The 26271-nt window shown below is 47.7% G+C and overlaps 1 protein-coding gene and 1 pseudogene across 2 annotated transcripts in view; both read right to left on the minus strand.

The window, feature by feature from the left end:
• Window positions 1–8355, minus strand: part of Tpst1 (tyrosylprotein sulfotransferase 1) — a 60170-nt gene extending 51815 nt beyond the window's left edge. The window contains exon 1 of one of the 2 annotated variants that reach the window (XM_032886698.1): window positions 8162–8355. The gene's annotated coding sequence lies outside the window, so the exon portion shown is untranslated. The remainder of the gene's footprint in view (window positions 1–8161) is intronic. The other variant, XM_032886697.1, reaches the window with a different exon arrangement.
• LOC116885919 lies at window positions 8064–17774 on the minus strand (annotated as a pseudogene).
• Window positions 17775–26271: the final 8497 nt, after the last annotated feature.

Consider the following 26271-nt stretch of genomic DNA (forward strand, 5'->3'; position numbering starts at 1 on the left):
CTCCATGGACTACAACCTAATACAGTATATGAATACTGGTTATTCAATCAGAGTGGCCACATTAAAACTTCCTCACAAAAAAAAAAAAGCGGGGGTGGGGATTTAGCTCAGCGGTAGAGCGCTTGCCTAGCAAGCACAAGGCCCTGGGTTCGGTCCTCAGCTCCAGGGGGGAAAAAAACTTCCTCACTAACACTCTAGGCAGCTAACACTTTTCAAAGATTAGCCTACTGGTCCTTTCTTCCAAGTTTAATATGATTTCCTTATCTTTAGAACGGCTAGAAATACACAGTTCAGCCTCTGTTTCCTTTCCTTTCACCTTGGAAGGCTATGGTTTGGCTTTTTGCTCACACATGTGTGTGGAATGCATGCATGTGTGTGTGTACATGAATGTGGAGACTCAAAGGTCTCAGTGACCCTCCACTTTATTGATGTGGGATCTTTCAGAGATTTGGGCTAGTCTAGCTAAACAGCTTGCTCCTGGGATCTTGTCTCTGCCTCCCAAGGGCTGGGAAAGCAGACAGTTGACATGCTTACCTGGTTTCTACACTGGTTCTGGGAATCTGAATTTCAAGCCTCACGCTTGAGTGGAAAGTACTTTACCCACTGAGTCACCTTCCCAGCCTCCTTCGTATATTTTTTAAATGTGTATGGGTTTTGCCTTCAGGTATGTCTGTATACCACAGGCATGCAGTGTCTGTGAAGGCCAGAAGAGGGCACTGGATCTCCTACAACTGGAGGTAGAGATGGTTGTGAATCAACATGGTGGTGGTAGGAATTGAACTGGCGTCCTCTGGAAGAGCAACAAGAACTCTTTAACTACTGAGCCATCTCTACAGTCCCTAATCCACTCTTTATAGATTAGTCTATTATATCTGCTTGTGTCAACTCCCACTCCACTGTGTATAAAACAGAATCCTAAGTTTACTTTGACCACTTATACTTGAGGAAAGAATTAACAAGGTGGGCTGGGCGGCCTGGGTTCAAGTTCATGCACTGTGGAATGCAGAGGGGGGTGAGTAACCAAAGAACAGGAACATTTCTCAGAATAACTGTAGATGTGAAGAAGAAACTGAGGCACAGGAAGACGATTTCCTTTGTATTTTTACTTGGCAAACTGCTGGCCAAGCCCGAACCTAGCTGGGCCTCATTCTGTGTTACTGTACATCCTAGACACTAGAGGTGCCATGAACAAAAAGCCTTGTATGCGTTGGAAGAGAACAGAAGTGAATTTTAAGATCTTCACAAGCAAACCTCTCATATTTTCTCTGGCAGAACCACCTTGAATATACTTTGAACGGTGGGAGAAAAGCCTAAACCATGTGTTAACTCTTCACTGGCATGAGTGAAAAGCACGCAACCACAGCTTTTGCCTCTTGTTCACCTGGATGGGCTTAAGGAGAGAACACTAGGCCTGATTTTGGGGTAACAAATCTATATGAAGGCCAGAAAATACATGGCCAAGTAGTTCTGCTTTTCTTGTGTAAGATTTTGTTGTTACTCTTTTTCATGGTTTTTTTTTTTTCATTTTGTTTTTTTTGAGACAGGGTCTCCTAATGTAACCTTAGCTGCTCTAGAACTCACTCTGTAGACCTGAATAGCTTTGAACTCAGAGATTCATCTGCCTCAGCCTTCTGAGTGCTGGGATTAAGGGAGTGCACCACTATTCCCAGCTAGGACTTTTTCAAAAAGATTTTATTTATTTTATCTATATGAGTATGCTGTCACTGTCTTCAGAGTATCAGATCTCATTACAGGTGGTTGTGAACCACCATGTGGTTGGTGGGAATTGAACTCAGGACCTCTGGAAGAGCAGTCAGTGCTCTTAACCACTGAGCCATCTCTCCAGTCCCCAGCTAGGATTTTTAAAATGTACATGTGTGCGCCTGCATGAGTTTATGTGTGCCTCATATCCACAAGTGCTTTCAGAAGCCAGAAAAGCGTATCAAATCCCTTAAAAGTGAAGGTACAGGCAGTTGTAACCTGCCTGATGTGACCCTCCTAGGCTCAAATACTGAAATACTTCATCACCAGGGAGTGGTGCTATTTGAAAAGATTAAAAGGATTAGAAGGTGCGGCCTTATTGGAGAAAGTGTGTCACTGGGGATGGGCTTTGAAGTTTCAAAAGCCCATACCAAACCCAGGGTCAGGGTCTGAGTCTCTCGGTCTGTCTGTCTGTCTGTCTGTCTGTCTGTCTGTCTCTCTCTCTCTCTCTCTCTCCTCTCCTCTCACCAAAGGCATTAAAAACAGATGAGATACTCTACTGTGTGTGTGTGTGTGTGTATGTGCGCGCCTGTGTGTGCGCCTGTGTGTGTGCGCCTGTGTGTGTGTGTGTGCGCCTGTGTGTGTAAAGTGCCCTTGGATGCCAGAGAGGGCATCAGATCCCCCTATTAGAGTTACAGAAGTTGTGAGCTGCCTTGTAACCACCAAACCCAGGATCTCTGCAAGAGAAGCCAGTGCCCTTAACCACTGAGCCATCTCTCCAGCCCCAATGTAGCTTTACTTTATCCCAGTCAGTAGCCCATGTGAAGAGGTTCTCCACGTATGCTGTGGGAAATTACTGCCTCCAACCTAGTTACTCACAGATGAAATTCTGTCATCTTTTTAAAGATAGATATGAAATTGCTCATCGGAAATCACTATTACAACTTTTATGAGCAAAATGGAGATGCCTTATTATTTAATTTCTTGCACCTTTCTGAGGACTTCGTGGGAGAGGGAGGCCTGAGTACTTTTTCTAGCGTAGGAAACTGAATAGAGAAAATGCAATCCACAGCACCACTATCTTACATGTGGACTCTTCTTGCCATGAGGTCAGCCGGACTCCTACCTCTCTGCCAAACACACAGAGCATATAAACAAGTGTGACGCACCATCTCCCTGCAAAGAAGGCAGGAGAAGACAGAAACTCCACATATGCCATGATGGAATGATAGAGGTCATAGGGAGGTTTGAACAGACATCTAGAGCTTAGGAAGGTGTATATCCACAGGCTGGCACAGGGCAGGGCGGAGGAAATGGCACTAGAGTAGAGGACAGGCAATAGCCCCACTGTGGAGCCGAGGTAGGACATGAGTATCTTATCAAGAAGTCTCAATGTGGAAGAGGGCATGGGCACATACTGAGGGAATATTAAAGTCAGTTACTCTTGGTGAACAGAGTAACATTATAAAACAGAGACACAGATCTGGAGTGTTTCAGAGTTACCAGTGGCCTAAACAAATGTGCTGATATAACACAGGAACCTCTTCGCCATAAATGGGAGCAGACAAGAGAAGAACTCCTGAGTCAGTAGAGTAGGACTTCCAAGAGTCCACTGTGTGTGAAGTGCAGGAAACTGACTATATGGTCAAGGCCAGCTTTTTCTCAGAGCTCTGAAAACTCACCAAAGGCTTACAAAAAATCCAAGGAATGTTTATACAAGAAAGAAGCCCGGCTCTCGGGGAGCAGAGTGAGCTCCTCGGCTCGATAATTTGCCTCACTCCCTTTCCCCAGCTCTGAAGAACCAACAGCTTCAGAAACAACTTCTGGACACCAGAAGCCACTGACTGGAGCAGGACAGAACTGCAGCTCCTAACAAAACAATGGCCCTGACAGCCTCTACTTACCCAGTCCAGAAGCTCCCTGAAAAAGTTCCATTCTTAAAGCTTATCGTCATTTGAAAGGCATCAGAGATGCCTCTGTCTGAATGGGCATAGCCACAAAGCATTCGTTAAAAATAATCAGACACAACTAGTTAATACCACTGCTTCCGACAGTGGCAACGGCAAACGGAGCAATCAAGACTAAAGATCTGAGGATGAGACATTCATAGAGAGCTTAGAAAAGCCCTCAAAATGTCCGAGAGTGTTTGACCTCATGTTCTGATTTCCTGATGTACGAACAGGAAATGTGGACCAAGGCACAGTGGTCAAAGTGGTTAACTACTGGTGTACACACGTACACACATACACATGTGTCACACACACACACACACACACACACACACACACACACACACACACACACACACTTCTAAGATGGTGAAGTGGAGACTTCCAAAAGTCTGCCCTCTGTAAAAGTCACGAGAACACTGGCAAATGGTTACGATCAGCTTTCTCAGAACTCTGAAAATTCATCAAAGGCTTCCAAAACTCCAGGGAATTCCTATACAAGCAAGAAGCCCAGCGATTCTGAGCAAGCAGAATGAGCTCGATACCATATACGCCACTAGGTTTCTCCTTTTCCCTTCAAACCCCATTCCTTTCCTAGCATTTCCTAACAGGATGAATAGACACGCCACCAAGACAGCTACCGAGGGCAGAAACGGAGCAGTGGTCCCAGGGCTTTTGGTGCAGTGCAGATCAGTAGCAGCATGTATGCTCGGCTACATGCAGAAGACCCTGAAGTTGATACCCAATTCCCCAATGCTATCCTCAAATCTATCCCTGAGCTCCACAGGCCTTAGCATCCTCACCGACCGCCCTGTGCTGACCTGCATAAAGCCAGTCTTGTCTCTGTCTAACTGCTCTCTCGCAACACTACCAGAGGACCAGAGGGCTCTTCTCAAAACAGATTCTCTAAGCTGGACAGATGTCTCAGTGGCTGGTGCTCTTGCAGAGGACCAAAGTCTGATAACCAGCACATCAAGAGGCCCACAATTACCTGTAACTCCAACTGCAGGACATCTGGCGCCCTCTTCTGGCCTTAAGAGGCACTACGCTCACTCACACAAGCCTACACATTCACATACAGAAATATACACACCCAATTAACAAGCAAATAAATATTTTTAAAAACCTACTCTCAATGTCTATTCGTGTTACCTGACAGAGTATAAGTTGTGGACATTGAAATTCATCTGGATTTCAAGCCCTGCCCTTAGGGCTGAGACAGAGGGAAAAGATGTGAACAAGAGAATGCAACCATCACAGGTCTTTCTGACAGTAGACAGGAAGCACAAGATAGCCCGGCATGATGGCTCATACCTGTAATGTTAGCACTCGGGAGCCGGAGGCAGGAGGATTGTAGCAAATTCAAAGCCAGTGTGAATTTGGAGATCCTATCTTTTAAAAAGAAAGGCACAAAGACTGGGAAATGGTTCAGTGGGGTAAAGTGCTCACCGTACAAGACTGAGGACCTTCGTCTGGATCCCCCAGAAGTCATAGAAAGCCAGTCACAGTAGTGTGTACCTATAATCCCAGAGGGGCAAGGTGGAGACCGGCCGGAGGCTCTCTGGAAGCTTGCCAGTCAGATAGTCTGACAGACATGGTGAAGAAATAGAAGCGACCTTGCCTTAGGCAAAACAAAGTAGAAGGTGAGGACTGACAAACAGCAGGGATGTCTTCCTGACTACACACATGCGCACCCACACTCACAAATCTCTATAAAAGGAAGATAAATGGAAAGTTTTGCTGTAAACGGGGAAGGGGTGGCCACGCCTTTAATCCCAGCACGAGATAGAAAGGCAGAGGACTACACAGAGAAACCCTGTCGAAAGGAAGAAAGGAAGGAAGGAAGGAAGAGGGAGGGAGAAAGAGGGGAAGGGAGAGAAGAAGGAAAAGAAACAGAGAGAGAGAGAGAGAGAGCGCGAGAGCGCGCTTTCTATAAAGCGAGCATGTGGTGAGATCTGGCCCCACCCCTTTCCTTTTCCTTCATTACACTTTATTGCTCTCTCTGTGTTTCCTGTACCAGTCGTCAGGTAAAGGGTCAAACATCCTCCTTTTGGAGGCTGGAGAGATGGTTCTATTGTGAAAAGTGCTTGCTGTACAGTCTCGAGGACCAGAGATGCCCTGTTCTGGCTTCTGTGCATACGCTGGCACATACATCCCCAACACATACACATATGCACGCACTCATACATACAGACACACACACATACATAAATAAATCTTTTTTAAGCATCACTTTGGGGGAGTTGGGGAGATGGCTCAGTGGTTAAGAACACTTGCTGTTCTTCCAGACAATCCAGGTTCAAGTCCCAGCACCCACACAGGAGATCACAATCACCTCAGGCATTGGCTGAGCACAACCAATCCCCAAGCCAACCTCTGTCAATGAAGAGAGAAAAAGACCTGAGGTCACAATAGGATACACGACAGACCCAAAGCAAGGAGTAAGAAACCGATTTATTATTTATTATTAAATTATTTATTTAATTTATTATTAAAGGTGTATTTTTGTGCATATGTATGTGCAAGTGCGTGGGTATACGCACATGAGTGCAGGTGCCCCAGAGTCCAAAAGAGGGCGTCAGATCCTCTAGACAATTGTGAACCACACAACACAACATGGGCTCTGGGAAGTGAACTTGGGTTCTTCTCAAGAGTAATACAAGCTCTTAACTGCTAAGCCAGCTCTGTCTACAAGTTCCTGGTTCTAAGATTTCTAAGGAGAAATGGTCATATATATGCTTGGGTCACAGAAGAGGAAGGAAGGGACAACCAGCCATGTTTGGAGCGCCGAGATAATTGCATCTAGCAGAGACGAAACTGAGAGCTGAAGTTTACCAGAAAAGGGAACTGAATAAAACAACTTTGAAAAAAAACCAAACCCTGTGGGCATGCTGGTGCCACATGGCTTTAATCCCGCACTCAGAACCCAGCACTCAGAAGGCAGACAGGTGGGTCCTCCTTAGGAATCAGGATTTCTCTTCCTGAGATAGAAGGACAGATCGGAATCAAATAAGCACAAACAGCAAGCAGAGAGGACAGACCTTTCCAAGCCCAGGCCTAACGCCCACCAATTTACTCTATTAAGTGTAGACGTGGGCAGAAAGAGAGAGAGGGAGAGGGAGAGAGAATATGCCAACAGTCAGAGCCAAGTGGCAAAGACATCTGAACAGCACTGTAAGTTTACTATACAAGCAGAAGTCAAAGTACTCTAAGCAAGCTGGGGCTACCTTCCATGGGCTAGACCTACTGTGTGAGTGACCATCAATGAGACTTTACATGTTATGGGAACAGCTTCATGATGTTTATTTGTAGACATATCTCACATCATTTATTTATTACGGTATGAGTGTCGTGTGCCATAGTTCCTGTGGAGATCAGAGGACGACTTGCAGAAACCAGTTCTACCATGTTCTGGGTTCCGGGACTCTAACTCAGGTAGTCAGGTCTGCCAACATGAGCCCCTGAGCCATGGTTCACACCTGTCATCCCAACGACTGGGGAGGCTGAGGCAGAACGGCGTTGAGTTCAAGACTATAGTCAGTTCTGGCCAGTCTAAACTAGTTTGAGGCCCTGACTCATATGGGGGCGGGGGCAGTTGTCGCTGGAGCCAGTGCTCAGGGATTTAGAGCACTTGTTCTTGCTGAGAACTGGAGTTCAATGGCCAGTACCCACCTGGTGGTTCACAACCACCTCTAACTCCAGCTCCCAGGTACCCAGCGCCCTCTTCTGGCCTCCTCAGGCACTAAGCACACGCATCGTGCACAGACATACATGTATCCGTATCTAAAATAATTAATAATAATAATAATAATAATAATAATAATAAAGGAGCTGGCATCAGGAACATGGGAAATGTCTCAAGTGTCAACGGACAAGAGAGGAAGAAAAGGTGGACGCTGATTAAAGCCAGAGGAGGTGAACAGGAAATAAAGGGTCTCCGAATTAAAAGGTATGCACCACTCCATGAAGAGAGTCAGCAACTGACACGGAAAGGGGGTCTCGCGATGCCTCATGCTTGTCATCCCAGGTTGAGACACGAAGACCACCACCAGCCTAGTTTACATGATGAGGTTGAGGCCAACCTGGGCTAGATGGTGATTCCTAGGTCAGCCTGGGCTACAAAGTTAAGTTTCAGGCCAGCTTAGGTTACGCAGTGAGTTCGAAGACGATGTGGGCTACAGGATAAATCGTGTTCAAAGCCAACAGGGATTACTCTGAATTCAAGGCCAGCCTGGGCTACACAGTGAGATGTCTCAAAAAAAATAAATAAAGGGGGTGGTCCTCAAAAAAATGGGATGACGGTCTCTCCATCAAGGATAGGGATCCACAGTGAGCGTGCGCAGGTGAGGTGGGGTACGGTGCGTGGAAAGTCGGATGCCTGCTGGGCAGACACGGCAGTAGAACCCAGGACTGCTAGGCGAAAGGAGCGGGATGCGCCCGGCGACCGGAGCGATGGGGGAAGGGGCAGGCGGGATGAAGGATGGAGGCGTCCAGGGCTCGGCGCCGCTTACCTACGATGGCGGAGGCGCAGCCGTGCCGTCGCTCCAGCATCTTGGGCTTCGGCCGCTTCTCCGGCCGCCCTAACTGGTGGCCATGGCGCCCGCCCCGGGAGCGCGTCCTCTCCGCTAGGCGACGGCCCTGCCCGGCCCCGCCGAGAAGCGCACCCGCGGCCGCCTCAGCAGCGACTGGCCGCGGTCGCCGCCTCAGCTCCTGCCTCCCGCCGCCGCGTGGCCGCAGGATCTCACGCACGCCGCCATTGGCTACCCGGAGCCTGGCCGCGCGATGTGTCTGCCTCTCTGATTTGTCAGTTCCGAGGGGAGGCGGGGTTTGGGAGAGAGCCCCTCGGGCAGGCGCTACGGGGTGGGGTCTGACATCCGGGCCCAGCGTTTGTCGAACTCACAAAAGCGGGGTGCCCTGCCGCTACCTACATGGGTAGTTTGTTGCTGGAGTAGCGGAGCCGGTGGCCTAACTGGAAGGGGAGCCAGCACTTGTTCGAGGCCCTCACAAGTCCAAGAAGGCCTCATCATTGAAACGGCAGGGACAAACAAAACAGCGTTTCTAAGAAGTCCACCTCCACTGCCTGCCCATTGCTTGACGCAGCAGGCAAGCACACAAGTCAACTTGCACAATATTCCAAATCGCGGAAAAGTATAATCGAGGGCTGAGGATGGAGTTCAGTGGGGAGAGTGCTTGTCTAATAGGCGTGAAGCCCTGGGGTCCATCCCCAGCATCAACTGGACGCGGTGGTAGATGCCTCTAATCCCAGTACTGAGGTCATAGGAGGCAAAAGGATCAAAGCCATCCTTGGCTACATAGGGAGCTTGGGGACATCCTGAATAGCATGAGTCCCTGTCTGAAAATAAAAACGTATAAATGAAAGATGGTGTGATGACCATCTGTAATATCTCAGAAGGCAGAGGCAGGAGGATTGCCAGGAGTTTGAAGCCAGTCCGGGTTGCTTATTGAGTTCCAGGACAAAACGTGTTACAGAACAAAATCTTTCCTCAACCTCCCTTTCCCCACTGCCCAGAAGTCAGGCAAAGTGGTCTCCATCTATTATCCTAAGACTCCAGAGGCCAAGGCAGGACAGAACTCAAGACCCTGTCTGGGCTGCATAGCAACATCCTGTCTCAAGAGTTTAATTTTTTTTTAAAAAAAAAGAAAGGTTGGGGATAGAACTCAGCTGCTTAGAATGCCTGCCCTGCTTGCGTAAGATCCAGAGCATCTCTGGCACCATTTAAGCTAGAAATAGTGACAGGAGTTTATTATCCCAGCACAACCCAGTCTGAGTCATGAGCATCCAGGATCGAAGCTCGTCCTCAGCCTCATGGTGAATCTGAGGTCAGTCTGTGCTGCATGGAGTACTATTGCAGCGAACAAAACATGAAGGGGGTGGGATGGGGGTGGGGAGGACGCCCATAATCCCAGCATTTAGGAGAGACATGAGATCAATAGCTCAGGGTCACTCTTATCTACATATTGAGTTTGAGGCCAGTCTGAGCAATATGTGTGTATGTATGTGTATATGTATGTATGTGTATATGTATGTATATGTATATGTATGTATGTAGTCTGAGCAGTACGTAAGTATGTATATATGTATGTATATACATACATGTACACAGGCATACATAAATAGTGATAAGTGGAATCATTACACAAGAGAAGGGAGAGCTACGAAAAGGGGAGAGAGAATTGAGAGGGAGAGGAGAGATCGGTCTTTCCCATTTGTAATCCCCATGCACCACGTCTCTGCCAGGTTCTATTAAAGCAGTAACTTCCGCTCTATTGACAGGGACTGGAGATAGCGCGGGCTCAGGGACCTAGAAGCCAAATATGGACTTCCTGTCATCCTCCTGCGAGCAAACGTCACCTAGAGAATGATGTCCAATCTTAGAGATTTATTTACCGAGACTAAGGTCGAGGGCTCCATAATTTGTTCGTGGAAATGCCATTTATTATCGCCCTCCCCCAGTTAGAGCCCGGGGGCATCACTCAGTGATCATCACATCAAAGAACTCTTTCTAGAAGCCCCCAGCAGATGGCGAGGGTGGGATTCTGCAGCAGGGCCCTTGCGTAGAACCCTTCAGTAAAAGGCTGGGGGTGTGTCTCTTGCCTAGACTCACACAGAAAGGGCTGGGGGTGTGGCTCAATAGTGAGGCAGCTACCTAGAATCCCCAGTGAGGTGCTGGAGGTATAACTCAGCCTTGCCCAGCTCGCTCGGTGCCTGGATTTAATCCCCAGAACTGAAAACAAAACAAACCTAAACCTGGAAGGGTCGCTGTTAAAAAAAAAAATCATCACTCCAGGATCTGGTGTGGCAAACGGATGGGGCAGATGGGGAGGTGGGAAGCTCGGAGGTGCAAAAACGAGTTCCCGAGAATCTAGGAATGAGAAGGCTGTGGCAAAGGGTTTGCAGAAGTGGAAAGGTAGGAGGTTAGGCGTACAAAGAAAAGGAAGACACAGAGTTTGAGGGTGCAGATGTGGCTCTGAGAAGAACTGTGGCTGCCAAAAGGGCTGTGAAGGGTATAGAAACGGCGTGGCTGAAGATGGTTGTCAGTCCAGCCTTCCCACTCTGACCTGGCACTGCTTGGATGGACGAGTGGATGGATAAGTAAGGAATGGATGAATAATGGTTCCGCAGCTGCTCGTGAGGGCTACTGAGGACACAGGGTAGGGACGGAGAGCAGTGGGGTTTCCCTTCTGGGGAAAGGCAGGGAGCTAGCTCTAGGCGAGGAGATCACAGTCAAGATCTATGATGTAGAAAATGAAGGTTAAGCTTGCATTCCATAAGGGGATCCAAAAGCCTTTGGTTAATTTGGGACAAGAAAGCGCTTGCTTACCTGCAGGCAGCAACCAAGCGCGGTGAGCTACAGGAGAGACTTCCCAGTTGTTTCCAAGCTTGCAGGATAGGTTGCGTGGAGGCAAAAAAAAAAAAAAAAGAAAGAAAAAAAGAAACAATGATACAGTTTCAAGGGAGAACGAGGAAAAAGAGCTTGCCTCCTCACTTTTCCCCACCTCCAGGTACCAGAGCCCTGGCCAGGTCAAGCCCTTCAGCCACATCAGCATCTTAAAATCCAGCCCAACCTGTGAGCAGGCATTTTCCACATGGCTACAGAACGCTGCACCTTCCAAAAATACCACTTCAAGTAACCCATGCCAGGGAACAAGGGCCACATGCCCAGGCTAGAAGCAGCCAATGGGATGTCCTGAATCCCAGGAACTGCAAACACCAGCTCTACAGACCCCAGAGACAGGAAATGCTCACTGCCTGGAAGGTAACCCAGGCCAGCATAAACCTAGGGCAAGGCCTCAGGCTGAAAACTTCAAGCATCCTTTTTTGTTTTGTTTTTTCATTATGGAGCCCCTTAACTTGCGGTAAACCTCTGGCCCTCAACCTTGTAATTGCTAGGGTTATAGGGATGAGCTAAGACGCCTGGCTTTCCTTGTTTTGTTTTGTTTTGTTTTGTTTTGTTTTGTTCTGCTTTGCTTTGAGGCAAGCCTCATGTATCCCAAGCTAGCCTCAAACTTACTATATAACCAGGGGTAGATTTGAACTCTTGACTCCCCCGCAGAAGCTGAGGTGACAAGCAAGCATTTCTATGGCAGGCAATGACACTGTTTCTTGACGACTCAGTAACTTCTTGCAGTTACGCAGCCCGCTCACTTTGTAAGTGTTCAGTACAATATACACATTTACACATCATTAAAAAAAAATAGACTGGGCATGGTGGTGTACAGTCACAGTTAGAGGCAGGAGTTCAAGGCTAGCCTCGCCTACATACTGTGACCCTGCCTCAAAAATACTGAAAAAGGACAAAACCCTTTATTTAGAAAAAAAATAATTATCATTAGGACAAATGGTGAGGATGAAATTAACCCCACGATGCTTACACTTCGGTGGGGAAGCAGCTGTGGGTTAGCGGTTGTAAGCAGTTATCATAGCTGTTAAATATGGAAGGCAGGTAGATAGAAGATAAATAGATGGATGGATAGATAGATAATAGATAGATAGAAGAAGCGACAGACAGACAATGGACAGTTGGATGGATGGATGGATGGATGGCTGGATGGATGGATGGACAGATGGACAGAAGAAATGACAGATACATACATAGAAGAAATGACAAACAGACAATGGATAGAAGACGGATGGATGGATGGATGGACAGAAGAAATGACAGATACATACATATATACATACATACATACATACATACATACATACATACATACATACATAGAAGAAATGACAGATTGGGTAGACAGGAGATAGATGATAAGAGAGTTGATAGATAGATGGTAGACAGATAAAAGATGACAGATTACAGATGATAAATGGACAGATAACGGATGGCTAGATGGACAGATGAAAGATGACTGGCAGATGACAGAGACAGACGGACAGACACATCTCACAATCGTCTCCACTATTGATCCATTTGAGAGTAAACTTCAGACACAGTCCTATGTTCGTTCTTCTTGATTACTTCACCAGCATCATGTGCAGTCTTTGAAAAACATCTTAGTTATATATTCACTTTTAATTTATGTACCTGTGTCTGTATACGCCACATGGGCGCAGTGCCCACAAAGGCCCTAAAAGGAAGTCGAATCTAAAGAGCTTGGAGTTACAATTGGTTGTGAGCCGCCCATTGCTGGCGGGTGCTGGGAACTGAACTTGGGTCCTCTGGAGAAGTGGTGTTCCATGATGAATTTAAGAAGGGCACGTTGAGCTTGGTGTGGTGGCACAGGATTTTAATCCCAGCACTTGAGAGGCAGAGGCAGGAGGATCTGAGTTCAAGGCCAACCTACAGAGCAAGTTCCAGGACAGCCAGGGAGGGCTGCAGAGAGAAAGCCTGTCTTGAAAAACAAAAAAAAGAAAAAAATAGGCATGTCGGTGCACTCTTTCAAACACAGCAGTAAGGAGGTTCAAGCTGGAGGTTTGCAAGTCCTGTATCAGCCTGGACTATGTAATAAGACCATATCTGAAATTTTTTTTAATAAATCCAGCATTAATTTGATTCTATGACCTAACAAACAATATTATCACATCACATTTTCCCTCCATTATTATCTCTCCGCTTGTACTCTGGGTCATTTCCTCTCTCTTCCATTGAGAAGGCATAGTAGTTATTTGCCCTAGGTGTGGCACTCTGCCTTCCTCAGTAGCGACACGTCTGTCTGTCTCACTTTGAGGGCATACTCAAGCCTCAGTGAACGCAGAATCTAAATGTCCCCGGTACAAAGTGACCATTTTAGTCTTTGTGACAAATAAACTGAGAGATATTCAGAGCCTTCAGAAGTATTCTGGTCCCTGACCACTGAGGATTCCCTGCCCGGCCCCACGAAACCTCCAGTCATTCAAGGAAAGTGGAGCTGGACCGTGTTCAGGCTGTGAGGTGACCAAGATCCAGTGCCAGGTTGGGCAGGAAGGGAACGAAACCAGAGCAGAAATCGGTGCCTAGAACCACGGGACAGGCTACAAGCTGAGCAGCATCTCGTGTCACCGGTGTGAGCATTAGGTCCCTCTTGCCCTTCAGCTTCTATCACCAACCTCCAGGCACCTCAGTGGCGCTTACCTTTGCCCTCACACCTTGGAGAGAAGCCAGTTTGTAGGAAGGGAAGAAGCCAGGGGTCAACATGTCCTTCCTTAGCCCCTACTGGTCCTTGACAAGGGGTCAGGGGTGGGGCGCAAGGGCCACTATGGGTGAGATAGAACACAGCGTTATTTCCAGAATATTCCAAGGCTCAGCAAATCTTAGGGTTCCACACTTCTGGATCTGGGGTGTCCTTCCTCCACAGCACCTCCACACGCTCATGCCTGTTTGCTCGGCTCCCTGCAAATATTTGCCCGGCTGTTTTTCCTGGCTCTGGGCTGATAGTCAATGTAGAATGGGGGAGGGAAGCAAGAATTACGCCCACAGGACACAAACACAAGCGTGAACAAATTGGCTACAGGTCCCTGTATGCTTGACAGAGGTCTATTAATTTCCTGCGGGGCCATTTAGAAATGAGTGATTCACAGTCTACAGGTAACATTTCTTCTCTTTCTTTCTTTCCTGTCCTCTTTTTCTTTTTCTTTTTCTTTTTTTTTTCTTTTGAGAGAGACAAGATCTTAGTGTATAGCCAAACTTACCTGGAATTCACACTGATCCATCTGTCTTGGCCTCCCAAATGCTGGCTCTAAAGGCCTGTGTGCCACACCCAACTACACACGTGTGTGTGTGTGTGTGTGTGTGTGTGTGTGTGTGAATGTGTGTATGTGTGTGAGTGTGTGTATGTGTGTGTGAGTGTAGTGTGTGAGTGTGTGAGTGAGTGTGTGTGAGTGTATGAGTGTGAGTGTGTGTGTGTGAGTGTGTGTGTGTGTGTGTGTGTGTGTGTGTGTGAGTGTGTGTGTGTGTGAGTGTGTGTGTATGTGTATGAGTATGTGAGAGTGTGTGTATGTGTGTGTGAGTGTGTGTGTGTGAGTGTGTGTGTGTGTGTGTGTGTGTGTGTGTGTGTGTGTGTGTCACGATCGATATACCATATAGGTCAGGGATGTCAGATTACCACAGAGCTAAACATTCAGATAGTGAGCCATCTGACAGGAGTGCTGGGAACTAAACTCAGGTCCTCCGGTAGAATAGTGCATTTTCGGGGTTGGGGATTTAGCTCAGTGGTAGAGCGCTTGCCTAGCAAGCACAAGGCCCTGGGTTCGGTCCCCAGCTCCGAAAATAAGAAAAAGAAAAAAAAAAAAAAGAATAGTGCATTTTCTTAACCACTGAGCCATCTCACCAGCCCTGATTCTTTATTTTGTTTTATGTGTGTGGGTGTTTTGCCTGCATGAGTGGCTGTGTATCACATGTGTGCAGGGCCCTGAGAAGCCAGACAAGGGCATTGGACCCCTGGGGAGCTAGAGTTACAGACATGAACTGCCATGTGGGTGTTGGGAATTGAACCTGGGTTATTGGGAAGAGCAGCCAGTGCTCTTAATCACTGAGCCATCTCTCCAGCACTGGGAATGTATGTATGTATGTATGTATGTATGTATGTATGTATGTATGTATGTGTGCATTTTAGAGGATTTAGGACTTGCTGAATCAATGCTCCACATAGTACCTGGGCCTGAAGTCACTGTCCTTTCCTTTCAAATCTTCTTAGTACCTAGGAACTAGAAGCTTCCAACTGTGTCTATGGGGTCTATAACTTTTCTGACCCTTTTATGACGGTCAACCATATGGACTTCAGACTCAGCCAGAATCCACCAAGGCAACCTCTCCTAAATCAGTCCATGAGGCTGTAGTACAAGTGGTAAAGAACTTACATATCACACACAGCACTGTGGACTCTGTCTTAGTTAGAGTTCCATTGCTATGAACAGATACCTTGACCAAGGCAACTCTTATAAAGGACAACATTTAATTGGGGCTGGCAGACAGGTTCAAAGGTTCAGTCCATTATCATCATGGCGGGAATCATGGCAGCATTAAGGCAGGCATGGTGCTGGAGGAGACGAGAGTTCTACGGCTTGATCCAAAGGCAGCCAGGAGAAGATTCTCTTCCACACTGAGCATAGAAAGAAACCTCCAAATCCACACCCACCGTGCCACACTTCCTCCTACGAGGCCACACCTACTCCAACAAACCATTAGGAGTATACACACACACACACACACACACACACACATGTGCATTGAATATTGTACTGGTTTTGCTTACTAATTTTTCATTAATACACTAATACATATAAAACCATTGGGAATACACACACACACACACACACACACACACACACACACACACACACACACCGGCAAGCACATGAGACACAATCTCATACAGCATGTAGGGGAGGCTGACCTGGAACTTACTATATAGCCTAGGATGACCTTGGACCCTGACAGTAGCCCTTCAGTGTCCCAAGGGCTGGATTCCAAGCCTGCACCACACCCGACCACCTGACCTCCTGACCTCCTGACCTCCATTTTTGTTTTTCTTTTTTCATATCCTTAGCATGACATCATCAGACCATCTCCTAGACTGGAGCCTCCAGAAAGACCAGTATCTTGGGCTGTTTGAATTTTATCTTTACATGTTTACATCTACACATGTGTATACGCATGCTTTTGTATTCATGGGGTGAGAGTGCGTGCCTGTGTATAGGTGTGTATGCATCTGTGCAAATGGAGGTCCAATGCTGATGTAAGGAATCATCTTGAATTATTCTATCCCACTAGCCAGTGAGGCAGGATCTAGAGATCAAACCCAGACTTTGCCAATATAGCAAGTCTTGCTAGCCAGCTTGCTCTAGGGATCCCCTGTCTCTGCCTTGGGGAGCAGGGGCAGAGTTACATGTGGGCCACCACACCTAGTCAACATTGAGTGGATTCTGGGGATCTGAACTAAGAGACTTGGACTTATGGAGCAAGTGAGACTTGAACTTGTAGAGCAAGTGCTTTACCCACTGAGCCACCTCCCCAGGTCCCTGCTTTATATTTTCATAAACTTACAAGTCATCTGCTGACCTCTATCAGGAAAAACGCTGAGCTATGTATGGTGCCCTTCCAGTGCCAGCACCCAGGACTGGAAGCAGTGGTATTGCTGTGAATTCACATACACATCGTGAGTTCCGGGCTGGTCTGAGCTGCAGCGTGCAGGCCTCACTCAAAACCCCAAAAGGAAGAAAGAATACATTGGCATTTTTATAAGGATTATGCATAACATACAAGTTTATTTTTTAAAAGACTTTTAACAGACTTAATTCATTTGTTTTTCTTGTATAAAAACCCTTCTGTGGTAGCCACAGCTGGAGCCTGGGTCCTCTGAACAGAGAGTCTGGTGTGGGTTTTCACAAGATGGTCAGTGAACTCCTGATCAGGAGATTTGGTGAACACAGTCTCTTTCCAGAGGTCAGGGGTCAGGTAGCTGTAAGTCTTGGAGATGGCATCAAAGGTGACCTTGGGAAAGTTCCCTAGGGTGGCAGTGCGGCCCCTGCCTGAAGTGTAGCAGTCATCTATACTGGCCATCATCAGTAGCTTCTTGGGCACAGGAGCAGAGACAATGCCAGTGCCTCTGGGGGCGGGGATGAGACCCACCAGTGCAGAGCCACAGTGGCCTGTCACCTTGCATGGCATAGTGTGGGGCTTACCAATCTTGTTCTCTTGAGTAGCCTCTCCACACAGGGATAATGGAATGCTTGGCCAGGGTGATGGTCCCTCGGACGGCAATGGTGACCTCCTGGGAGCACCTAACACCAAGACCAACTGACCACTGCAGTTCCCAATAGGGATGAAAGTCTTGAACCTGGTCCGCTGGCCAGCCCGAGTCTGCGTCTGCACTGGCATGGTTTTCAGAACCTCGTCCTTTAGGGATGCACCCAGGAAAAAGTCAGTAATCTCAGACTCCTTAACGGGCAGGGAGAACAGGGAGATCTCCTCCAAGGATTGATCTTCATGTCCTTAACCCGGCGGCCCAGCTCGGTGATGGGATCCACTCCTTGTCTTCAGTTTTACCTCCACGAGCCCCACGGCCTTGACCATGGCCACGGCCCCCAAGATGGATGCTATATCCTCCATAGAAGTCGCTGCGGCATCCTAATCCTTGGACCCCCGGCCCGCCCACTGCACCAGCATCATTCACCATTGGATGGTTTCCTGAAGAAGAAGTAAAGGATTTATTTTATTTTATGTGTATATATGAGACATAAAAATAGAAAGGGGGGGCGGAGAGATGGCTCAGTGGTTAAGAGCACTGACTGCTCTTCCAGAGGTCCTGAGTTCAAATCCCAGCAACCACATGGTGGTTCACAACCATCTGTAATGAGATCTGATACCCTCTTCTGAAGACAGCTACAGTGTACTTTAATAAATAAATCTTTTAAAAAAAAAAAGGAAAAAAATAGAAAGGGGATAGTTGACAGATGACATAGAGAACAGAATTGGTAAATAATATAGATACATATTAGATAGAAGTTAGATAGAGATTACAGATGATAGATAGATAGATGGATGGATGGATGGATAGATAGATAGATAGATAGATAGATAGATAGATAGATAGATAGATAGATAGATGAGAGAGAGAGAGAGAGGAGCAGTAAGTGACTGGTAGGTGATAGCTCCCTGTTGAGCATGGTTGTGCATTTTTATAATTCTAGCTTTCAGGAGGCTGAAGCAGGAAGATTCAGAGATCTTCCTAGGGAGACCCTGTCTCAAAACCAACAACAGAAGCTAGGTGTGATGGCCAACCTGCAATCTCATCACTTGGGAAGGAAAAGGAAAAGAGATTAGGTGGTAGAGAGAGAGAGAGAGAGAGAGAGAGAGAGAGAGAGAGAGAGAGAGAGAGAGAGAGAACGAGAGTGAGAGAGCAAGAGAGTGAGAGAGTGAGTGAACGAGAGAGTTAGAGAGTGTGAGAGAGTGAGAGAGAGCAAGAGAGCGAGTGTGAGAGAGAGCAAGAGTATGAGAGAGCGAAAGAGTGTGAGAGAGACCGAGAGAGTGTGAGAGAGTGAGAGAATGAGAAAGAGAGTGAGAGTGAGAGTGTGAGGGAGAGCGCCTGAGAATTTCACAGAGCCAATAAAGCATTCTGGGCAATTGTATCTAGGTTACAGTCTCTGGAGTAGAAACGATTCAGATTTCCAGAACTGGAAATAGAACTGCTGGAATTTAAGTTCTAGATGGCCAGTGACACATTTTATTCATTAGCGCTGATGCAGGCCAGATCGCTTTCCAAGAAACCCTGCCCTCTTCCCTTCTCCAGCTCTTCCCGATGGAAGACACTGAAGACTTGGGCAAGCCTGGAGGGAAAGTTGTGCCCTCGCATGGTGGCCAGCTCTCAGGAGGAGCAGATGCCAGCAGGGCGTGATGACAGAGAGGTGACTCCAGCAACCGTCCCTTTCCCGAGAGACCACACTCCTCCAGGACTGGAGACCCACCCCCATCGTCCAACTATGACCCTGTTTCCCCCGTGCTTCTGAAACCCAACCATGGATTTCTTCTCATCCAAAACTGTGTCACAAAACGGAGCAGCTTTAAAAACTGATCTCATGGGGTTGGGGATTTAGCTCAGCGGTAGAGCACTTGCCTAGCAAGCGCAAGGCCCTGGGTTCGGTCCCCAGCTCCGAAAAAAAGAAAAAAGAAAAAAAGAAGAAAAAGAAAAAAAAAAAACTGATCTCATATGTCACACACAGCACTGTGAGGTTACAGGGCTGTAACTACACCCTTGGTTCCAGACCTCGTTTGGCTTGTTGATGGTTTTCTGGTTGGTTGGTTGTTGGTTGGCTGGTTGGAGACAGAGTCTGAGTAGCTCAGGTTGCCCCAGGACTCATTTTGTACTCCAGGCTAGCCTCCACCTCTTAATCTCCTCCCCTGGGGCTTTTTTTTTTTTTTTTTTTTTTTGGTTCTTTTTTCCGGAGCTGGGGACCGAACACCGAACCCAGGGCCTTGCGCTTCATAGGCAAGCGCTCTACCACTGAGCTAAATCCCCAACCCCTCCCCTGGGGCTTTCAAGTGCTGGGCTAAGTGTGTGCCTTGGCTTAAAGCCTGTAATGTTTAATCTTTATTTCAAATGTGATGGGATTTACAATCGCCCTGGAAACAAACCTCTGGGTGCATCCGTGAGGGTTTCTAGTCTGTGTTCACTGAGGAGGGAAGGCTCACTCTAAATATGGACAGCACCATCTTCTGGGTTGAGAGGTCTTCAGCTGAGTAAAACATGATTTAAGTCAGTATTCATTTTCCCTGCTTCCTGGCTGTAGGTAAGCCAGACCATGACTTCCTAGCTAAGATGGACTGAACCCGGTCTTTGAGACAAATGGACCTTCCCTTGAGTGGTTTTGTCACAACAGTGAGAATAACAAGTAATATAGACCACACACACACACACACACACACACACACACACACACACACACACACACACTCAAATCTGGAGCCTAGTCGATATTATTTAAGAAAAGACCATGGAGGGGTTGGGGATTTAGCTCAGTGGTAGAGCGCTTGCCAGCATGCGCAAGACCCTGGGTTCGGGTCCCCAGCCCGGGGGGAAGCAATGAAAAGACCATGGAGATTCTCTAAGCCTCGAATTAAAGACCGGTAATTTAAGTTAACCTTTCTCATTGCTGGTACCAAATCCCACAAGACAATTAAGTAACAGAAAGATTTATTCTGACTCCCAGTTTGAGTAGGCAGATTGTCGTGGGAAGGCTAGGCACGGTGGCAGGAGCGTTAGGCACAGGGTCCATTTCACCTCATCTGGGAGCAGGCAGAGACGAACACTGGTGCACAGTTCATTTTCTCCTTTCTGTGTAGTTCAGAGTCCCAGCCCAGGCAATGGTGCGATCCATACTAGGTGGGTCTTCCTACCTCCCGAACCTACACGGGAAACTCCCTCCCAGCCACGCCCAGAAGCTCACCGACGTCACACTCCATAAAGCGCCACAAGGGCGGTTAGGTGGGGGTTGGGGATTTAGCTCAGTGGTAGAGCGCTTGCCTAGGTAAGCGCAAGGCCCTGGGTTCGGTCCCCAGCTCCGAAAGAAAAAAAAGAGCGGTTAGGTGTTGAAAGAGCATCCAAGGACACTGGAGAACCTGGCCTAGGAGACCATGATCAAATCAAGCACAAGCACCGGTGTCACGCTTGGCTCTAGAAGGATCTTCAACGCTCCGGCCGGGCTGTCCGGGGACACTGACTGCCCTCTTTTTCACTCCATCCTGCAATAGGTAGAGATCCTCCCATCCACAAAGTTCGGCTCCAGCCTTGCTTGCATTCGAATGGCGAAATCTACCCGGTACTCTGAGGGACGACAGAGCCCAGCATACAGACAGGAGCAGAGCACTCGCCTACGTGTGCACAGCCCCAGGTTTCATCCACAGCGCTGAAAACTATATTTCAAACCATGTAACACAAAGAACAGACCTGAGAATCTTACAGCAAAGGCCTCCAGGGCGTTTGCCTGTCTTATAACCCGCCCACCGCGGAATGATTTCTCGCATCGACTCTAGACTTGGCAAAACTTTCAGAAGAGTGCATGGCTATCTTGATCACTTAGTGAGTTTGAGGCAAGCCTGAGCCACATGCGACCCTGTCTCAAAAGAAATGAGAAGGCTGAAGAGATGGCTCAGTGGTTAAAGAGCACTGACTGCTCTTCCAAAAGTCCCGAGTTCAAATCCCAGCAACCACATGGTGGCTCACAACCATATATAATGAGATCTGATGCCCTCGTCTGGTGTGTCTGAAGACAGCTACAGTGTGCTTATATAGAATAAATGAGGAATGTGTTCCTCAGTGAGGATGGCAGGAAGGTACACCAGAGCTGAGGATGGCAAGAGCTGTAGGAGGACTCCTACACAGACACAGTGACGTCAGTGCTGGTGACAGTAGTGGACATACGTGGCTTTGGCAGCCATGGGCAGGCTCTGGGGTGAGCATACTGGTTTCCTCATCAGGTCGGTTCTGCAACGTGGTCTGGGCACTGATCCTGGAGGCTCCGTTGCAGGTGGTTCTGAGTTTCCCCATTTCCCACTAACAAGGGCTTCTTCTGTGTAAACTAGCTGCAGGAGATTTTGATGTATGTCGAGAAGTCTTTTCCGACCCAGGAAGCAGACCGAAATGATAAAGGGGGTGCAGCCACATGAACTGTAGTTATAGATACTTGGTAGTTACAGTGTGGGTCATTCATTAGCAGTGGCACCAAGGACTTGGTAGCAAATCCAGCATCTGGAGGCTGGGGCTGCAGCTCTGTCAAGAGCTCGGGAGGACTCCCTGGATTGGAATCCCAGCAATCTGTAAAGCAGACACAGTGAACGAGCCTGCACTCTTAGACTCCAGAGGTGGAGGCAGGAGGATTGGAAATTCAAGTTAATAGGGGCGGTGGTGGCACATGCCCTTAATCCCAGCACTCAGGAGGCAGGGGCAGCCTGGTCTTCAGAGAGTTCGGGGCGGGGAGGGAGTTGAAGTTAATCCTCAGCTACACAGCAAGTTTGAGGTTAGCCGAGGATACACAAAACCCCACTCAAAATAAAACAAAACCAACTAGACAAAAGGAGACAAAACACACAAAGTGAGTATTTTCTATGAGCTTGGATGGAATAACTCCCAGAAGATATTAAATGAACATCCTGAGCTGCATAACAAAGCACTTAGCAAGTTCTAGAACAGGCTAGGCTACAATGTCTTGAAATTAAACGAACAAAAAAAGATTAAAATCGGTAAGAACGGAAGAAAGCAAGAATTGGAAACAGATTATATACAACGAAATCGATTTTGTTTCAAATTAGTTCTATAGCCACACTAAATTTCCTAAAGAATAAATTCTACTAACTTAATAAGTTATTTGACTCTGTACCCTCAGCTGGGGGCAGAGGGTATGATGGGAAGGAAGAGGAACCAATAACAAATCCAAAATTCTTTGTTTTCTTGTTGGTTGTGTAGACGGGGGGTGGGGTGGGGTGGGGGTAGGAGTTGAGAGAGGGGGTGGAGGTGGGAGGGGTGTCTCTTTACATAGCTCTAGCCAGCCTGGAACTCACTATGCACAGACCAGGCTGGCCTCAAAGGCTCACAGATCCACCTGCCTCTGCCGTCCCAATGCTGGGATGAAAGACGTACCCCACCAATGCCTAGCCGAAACTCTTGTTTTCAAAACTAAAGTTTTATTTACCAGTCTGTGCTCTGTGTTGGTGACTGTGACTCAGGTAAGTAGAGTTCAGGGGACAGCTCTGTGGAGTAGGCTCTCTCCTTCCACCTTTATGGAGGTGGGGGGCCATGTTTGTGAAGGAAGCACCTTTACCCCCCAGGAGCCCCTAAGCTCTTTTAAATGGCTCTGTTGTTCCCAAAGGCACACGAATCCAGTCAGAGACGTTTTAGACAGGACAGGGGACTGAGTTAACATGTTGATACAGTCGGAAGCCAGGGTTCTTAGAGGAAGACACATGTGGAATGGGGGTATCAGGTGTAGTAATATGCACACGCAATTTCAGGGTTTAAAAAGCTGAGGCAGGAGGATTGCAAGCTTGAAGCCAACCTAGACTGCATAGTGAGACCCTGACTCCAAGAAAAACCAAAACATTGAATGTGTTAAAGGGGCTGGAGAGGTGGTTCAGTCTCCAAGAGCATGTGAGCAACTTTGGTTCACAGCAACCATGTAACGTGGCTAACGATTACCCAGATGCCGTCTTAAAGGACTCTGATGCCCTCTTCTGGCCACAAAGAGCACTGCAGTCATGTGCGCACAGACATAGACATACAGGTATACATAAAATAAATAAATAAACAAACAAATAAATATTAAGCAGAAAAAAAACCCTATATTACCTTGTAGTTGCATTGATGTCAACACCTTAAACTTGACCTTGAACACCATTCACTACTAACCAGGAATGGTGGTGCACACCTTTAATCCCAATGCTCAGGAGGCAGAGGCAGGTGGATCTCTGTGAGTTCCACGCCTTCCTGGTCTACAGAGGGAGTTCCAGGGCAGTCAGGGCTGTTACACAGAGAAACCCTTTCTCAAAACTAGACAAACAAAACAAATAAACAAACAAACAAAAGAAGAAAAAGAGGTGGTTTGATCCAGAACTGGCACGGGATACAGTTGGGACATTGGGTTTTATCAAAAGTCACAAAGTGATTTCTTTTTTTAAGGACAGAATTTTGGTTTTGGTTTTGTTTGTTAGCTTTTTTTTCTTTTTTTTTTTTTTTTTTTTTTTTTTTGGAGCTGGGGACCGAACCCAGGGCCTTGCGCTTCCTAGGTAAGCGCTCTACCACTGAGCTAAATCCCAGCCCCTAGCTTTTTTTTCTTAAAGGCCAGAGGAACCCAGGAGATATTTTGAGGGGGGTTTCTACTAACAAATCTGAGGCAATTTGAACAACCAAAATAATTTAGTGAAAAAAAAAATGTTGGCGCTAGTCTCCTATAGACCAGGCTAGTCTCAAATTCACTATACAGCTAAGGATGACCTTCTGACAGTCATATGCACGCATGGCACGCACCCGCCAAGAAATGTGATTTACAAACAACAAAACCAAAAAAAAAAAAAGGAGCCATAGGTGGTAACGTACTTTTGTAATCCCAGAACTCCAGAGGCAGACAATGGACTGTAGACTGAATGCCTCTACACCAGTGAGAGGCTGTGGCTAAAAACACAGTGAGTGGTTACCAAGGAACCCACTTGAGGTTGTCCTCTGACTTCCACGTGCACAAGTGTACACACATGCACGCGCACGCGCACACACACACACACACACACGCACGCACGCACGCACACACACACGCATACACGGACGCGCGTGCGCGAGCACACACACGCGCATGCACTCGCACGTGCGTGCAATTCAGGGAAAACATGCATTTATTTGTACATCACCTATATTTTTTATCACATTTTATAAATTTGTTTCCATGTTTTTAAAAAGAAAACAAAAAGCTATGACGTAGAACAGTGTCTGGGAGTAAGGGTCCGGACGATCACAGTTTTCTTCCAAAGCGGGGGAGGGGGCAGCCGAGACACCACAGAGGAGCTGCAGCATCAGGTGCCACAGCTGATGAGACACGGAAGCTGGGTCTTCATGGAGCAAGGAGTAGGTCTGGCCCTGGGCGCCTGTTGGATGAGCTTCACGGTAGCTGGAGAGCAGAACGTTCTCCACGGAGCCTGAGTGTCACCCCATCTGGTGCTGCCTCCTAGTCTTGAGCGCTCCTAGCCCTGGGGCAATAGGCTCAGACCACTGTCCACCCCGAGTGCTGGCTAGCGGCTCTGGGGATCTAGACACGGGTCAGCCTCTCCCATCCCAGTCCGAGATTTTGCCTTGCCAGGTTGGTTCTTGGCTCCACGCTTGATGCAGTCCCTCTCTGTGACCTTGTCTACAGTTGCTGACCTCCTCCATGCCAGTTCAGCCCCTGGCTTTCCTTCAGCAGTTCTGGTTTTGTGTGCCTTGCTGTAGCCCTGACTCCCCGGCCCCTCTATGACTCAGGACACTGGCTCCTTGCCCCAGGACCCCACCCTGACTATGCATGTTCTGATTCTCTCAGTTGAGGCCCTCACGAGGGGGAAGAATTGGAATATTTACCCATAATCCCCCCAGCTTTCCAGGCTCTCCCAACCCGGCCCTGCAGAAGGACAACTTGGAGCTTCTGGTTCTGTAAATAAAATTACCAACTCAACCAGGACCAAGACATGCAGGTGACTGATGAAGCTGTAAGCATCCCGGAACTGACTCCAGAATGAGGAACACAGCTACCCAGCATGCCACAGCCTCCAGCCCCGATTGCCTGCTCAACCCCTGTGCCGGTTAGCTTTACGTCAACTTAATACAAGAAAAGGGAACCTCGATTGAGAAAATGCCCCCATAAGATTTTTCTGTATGTAAGTCTGTAGTGCATTTTCTTAATTAATAATTGACAGAGGTCCTAGCTCATTTCTGAGTGGTGCTGTCTCTAGGCTGGTGGTCCTAGGTACTTAAAAAAATAAAATAAAAAAGCTAGGTGAGCAAACCAGGAGGGAGAAATCGGTAAGTGTTCTTCTGTGTCCGTTCCTGCCTGACTTCCTCACTGCTCTGTAACCTGGAAGTTAAGTTGCTTCTGGTCACGGTGTTTGGCCACAGCAAACAATCCCTTTCGTTTGCTTTCAAAAGTATTCAGGGACGTTTCCCGGCAGAGAGGCAGGCTTGATACTAGGCCTGGCCCCAGGCTGTGAGGCCTAAGTCTGGAGCGGGTAGATAGTCCTGGGGTGTGTGCTCCCTTTTCCGCAGCTTGCTGGCTGAGTCCTCAAGGCATTGCTCCTTTCTCGATGTCTCCACGTTTCAGTGTCTCCACCTGTGACTCAGGAACAATGCAAGGGAGTCACGGACCACTGCTCTTCCCTACTAGACTTTGGTAGCCAGAGCCTGACAGAACGACATATGGGAGGACTGGCCTATCTTGCCTGAAGTCTAGAGTCTGAGCCACGCAGTAAGATCCTATCGTGACTTGGAGAGATGTCTCAGTGCAAAGCACCAAGTGAACTGCCCAGCCCTTGGGCAGATCCTGTGAGCTCCTGGGGACCCAACCGCCTGCTGTTCTGTCCTACGGGAGCACTGCAGTCACACACACACACACACACACACACACACACACACACACACACACACACACCAGGTATGGTGGCACACACTA

The sequence above is a fragment of the Rattus rattus genome, chromosome 16, assembly GCF_011064425.1.
Source record: "Rattus rattus isolate New Zealand chromosome 16, Rrattus_CSIRO_v1, whole genome shotgun sequence".
In the NCBI taxonomy this organism is placed as follows: Eukaryota; Metazoa; Chordata; class Mammalia; order Rodentia; family Muridae; genus Rattus; species Rattus rattus.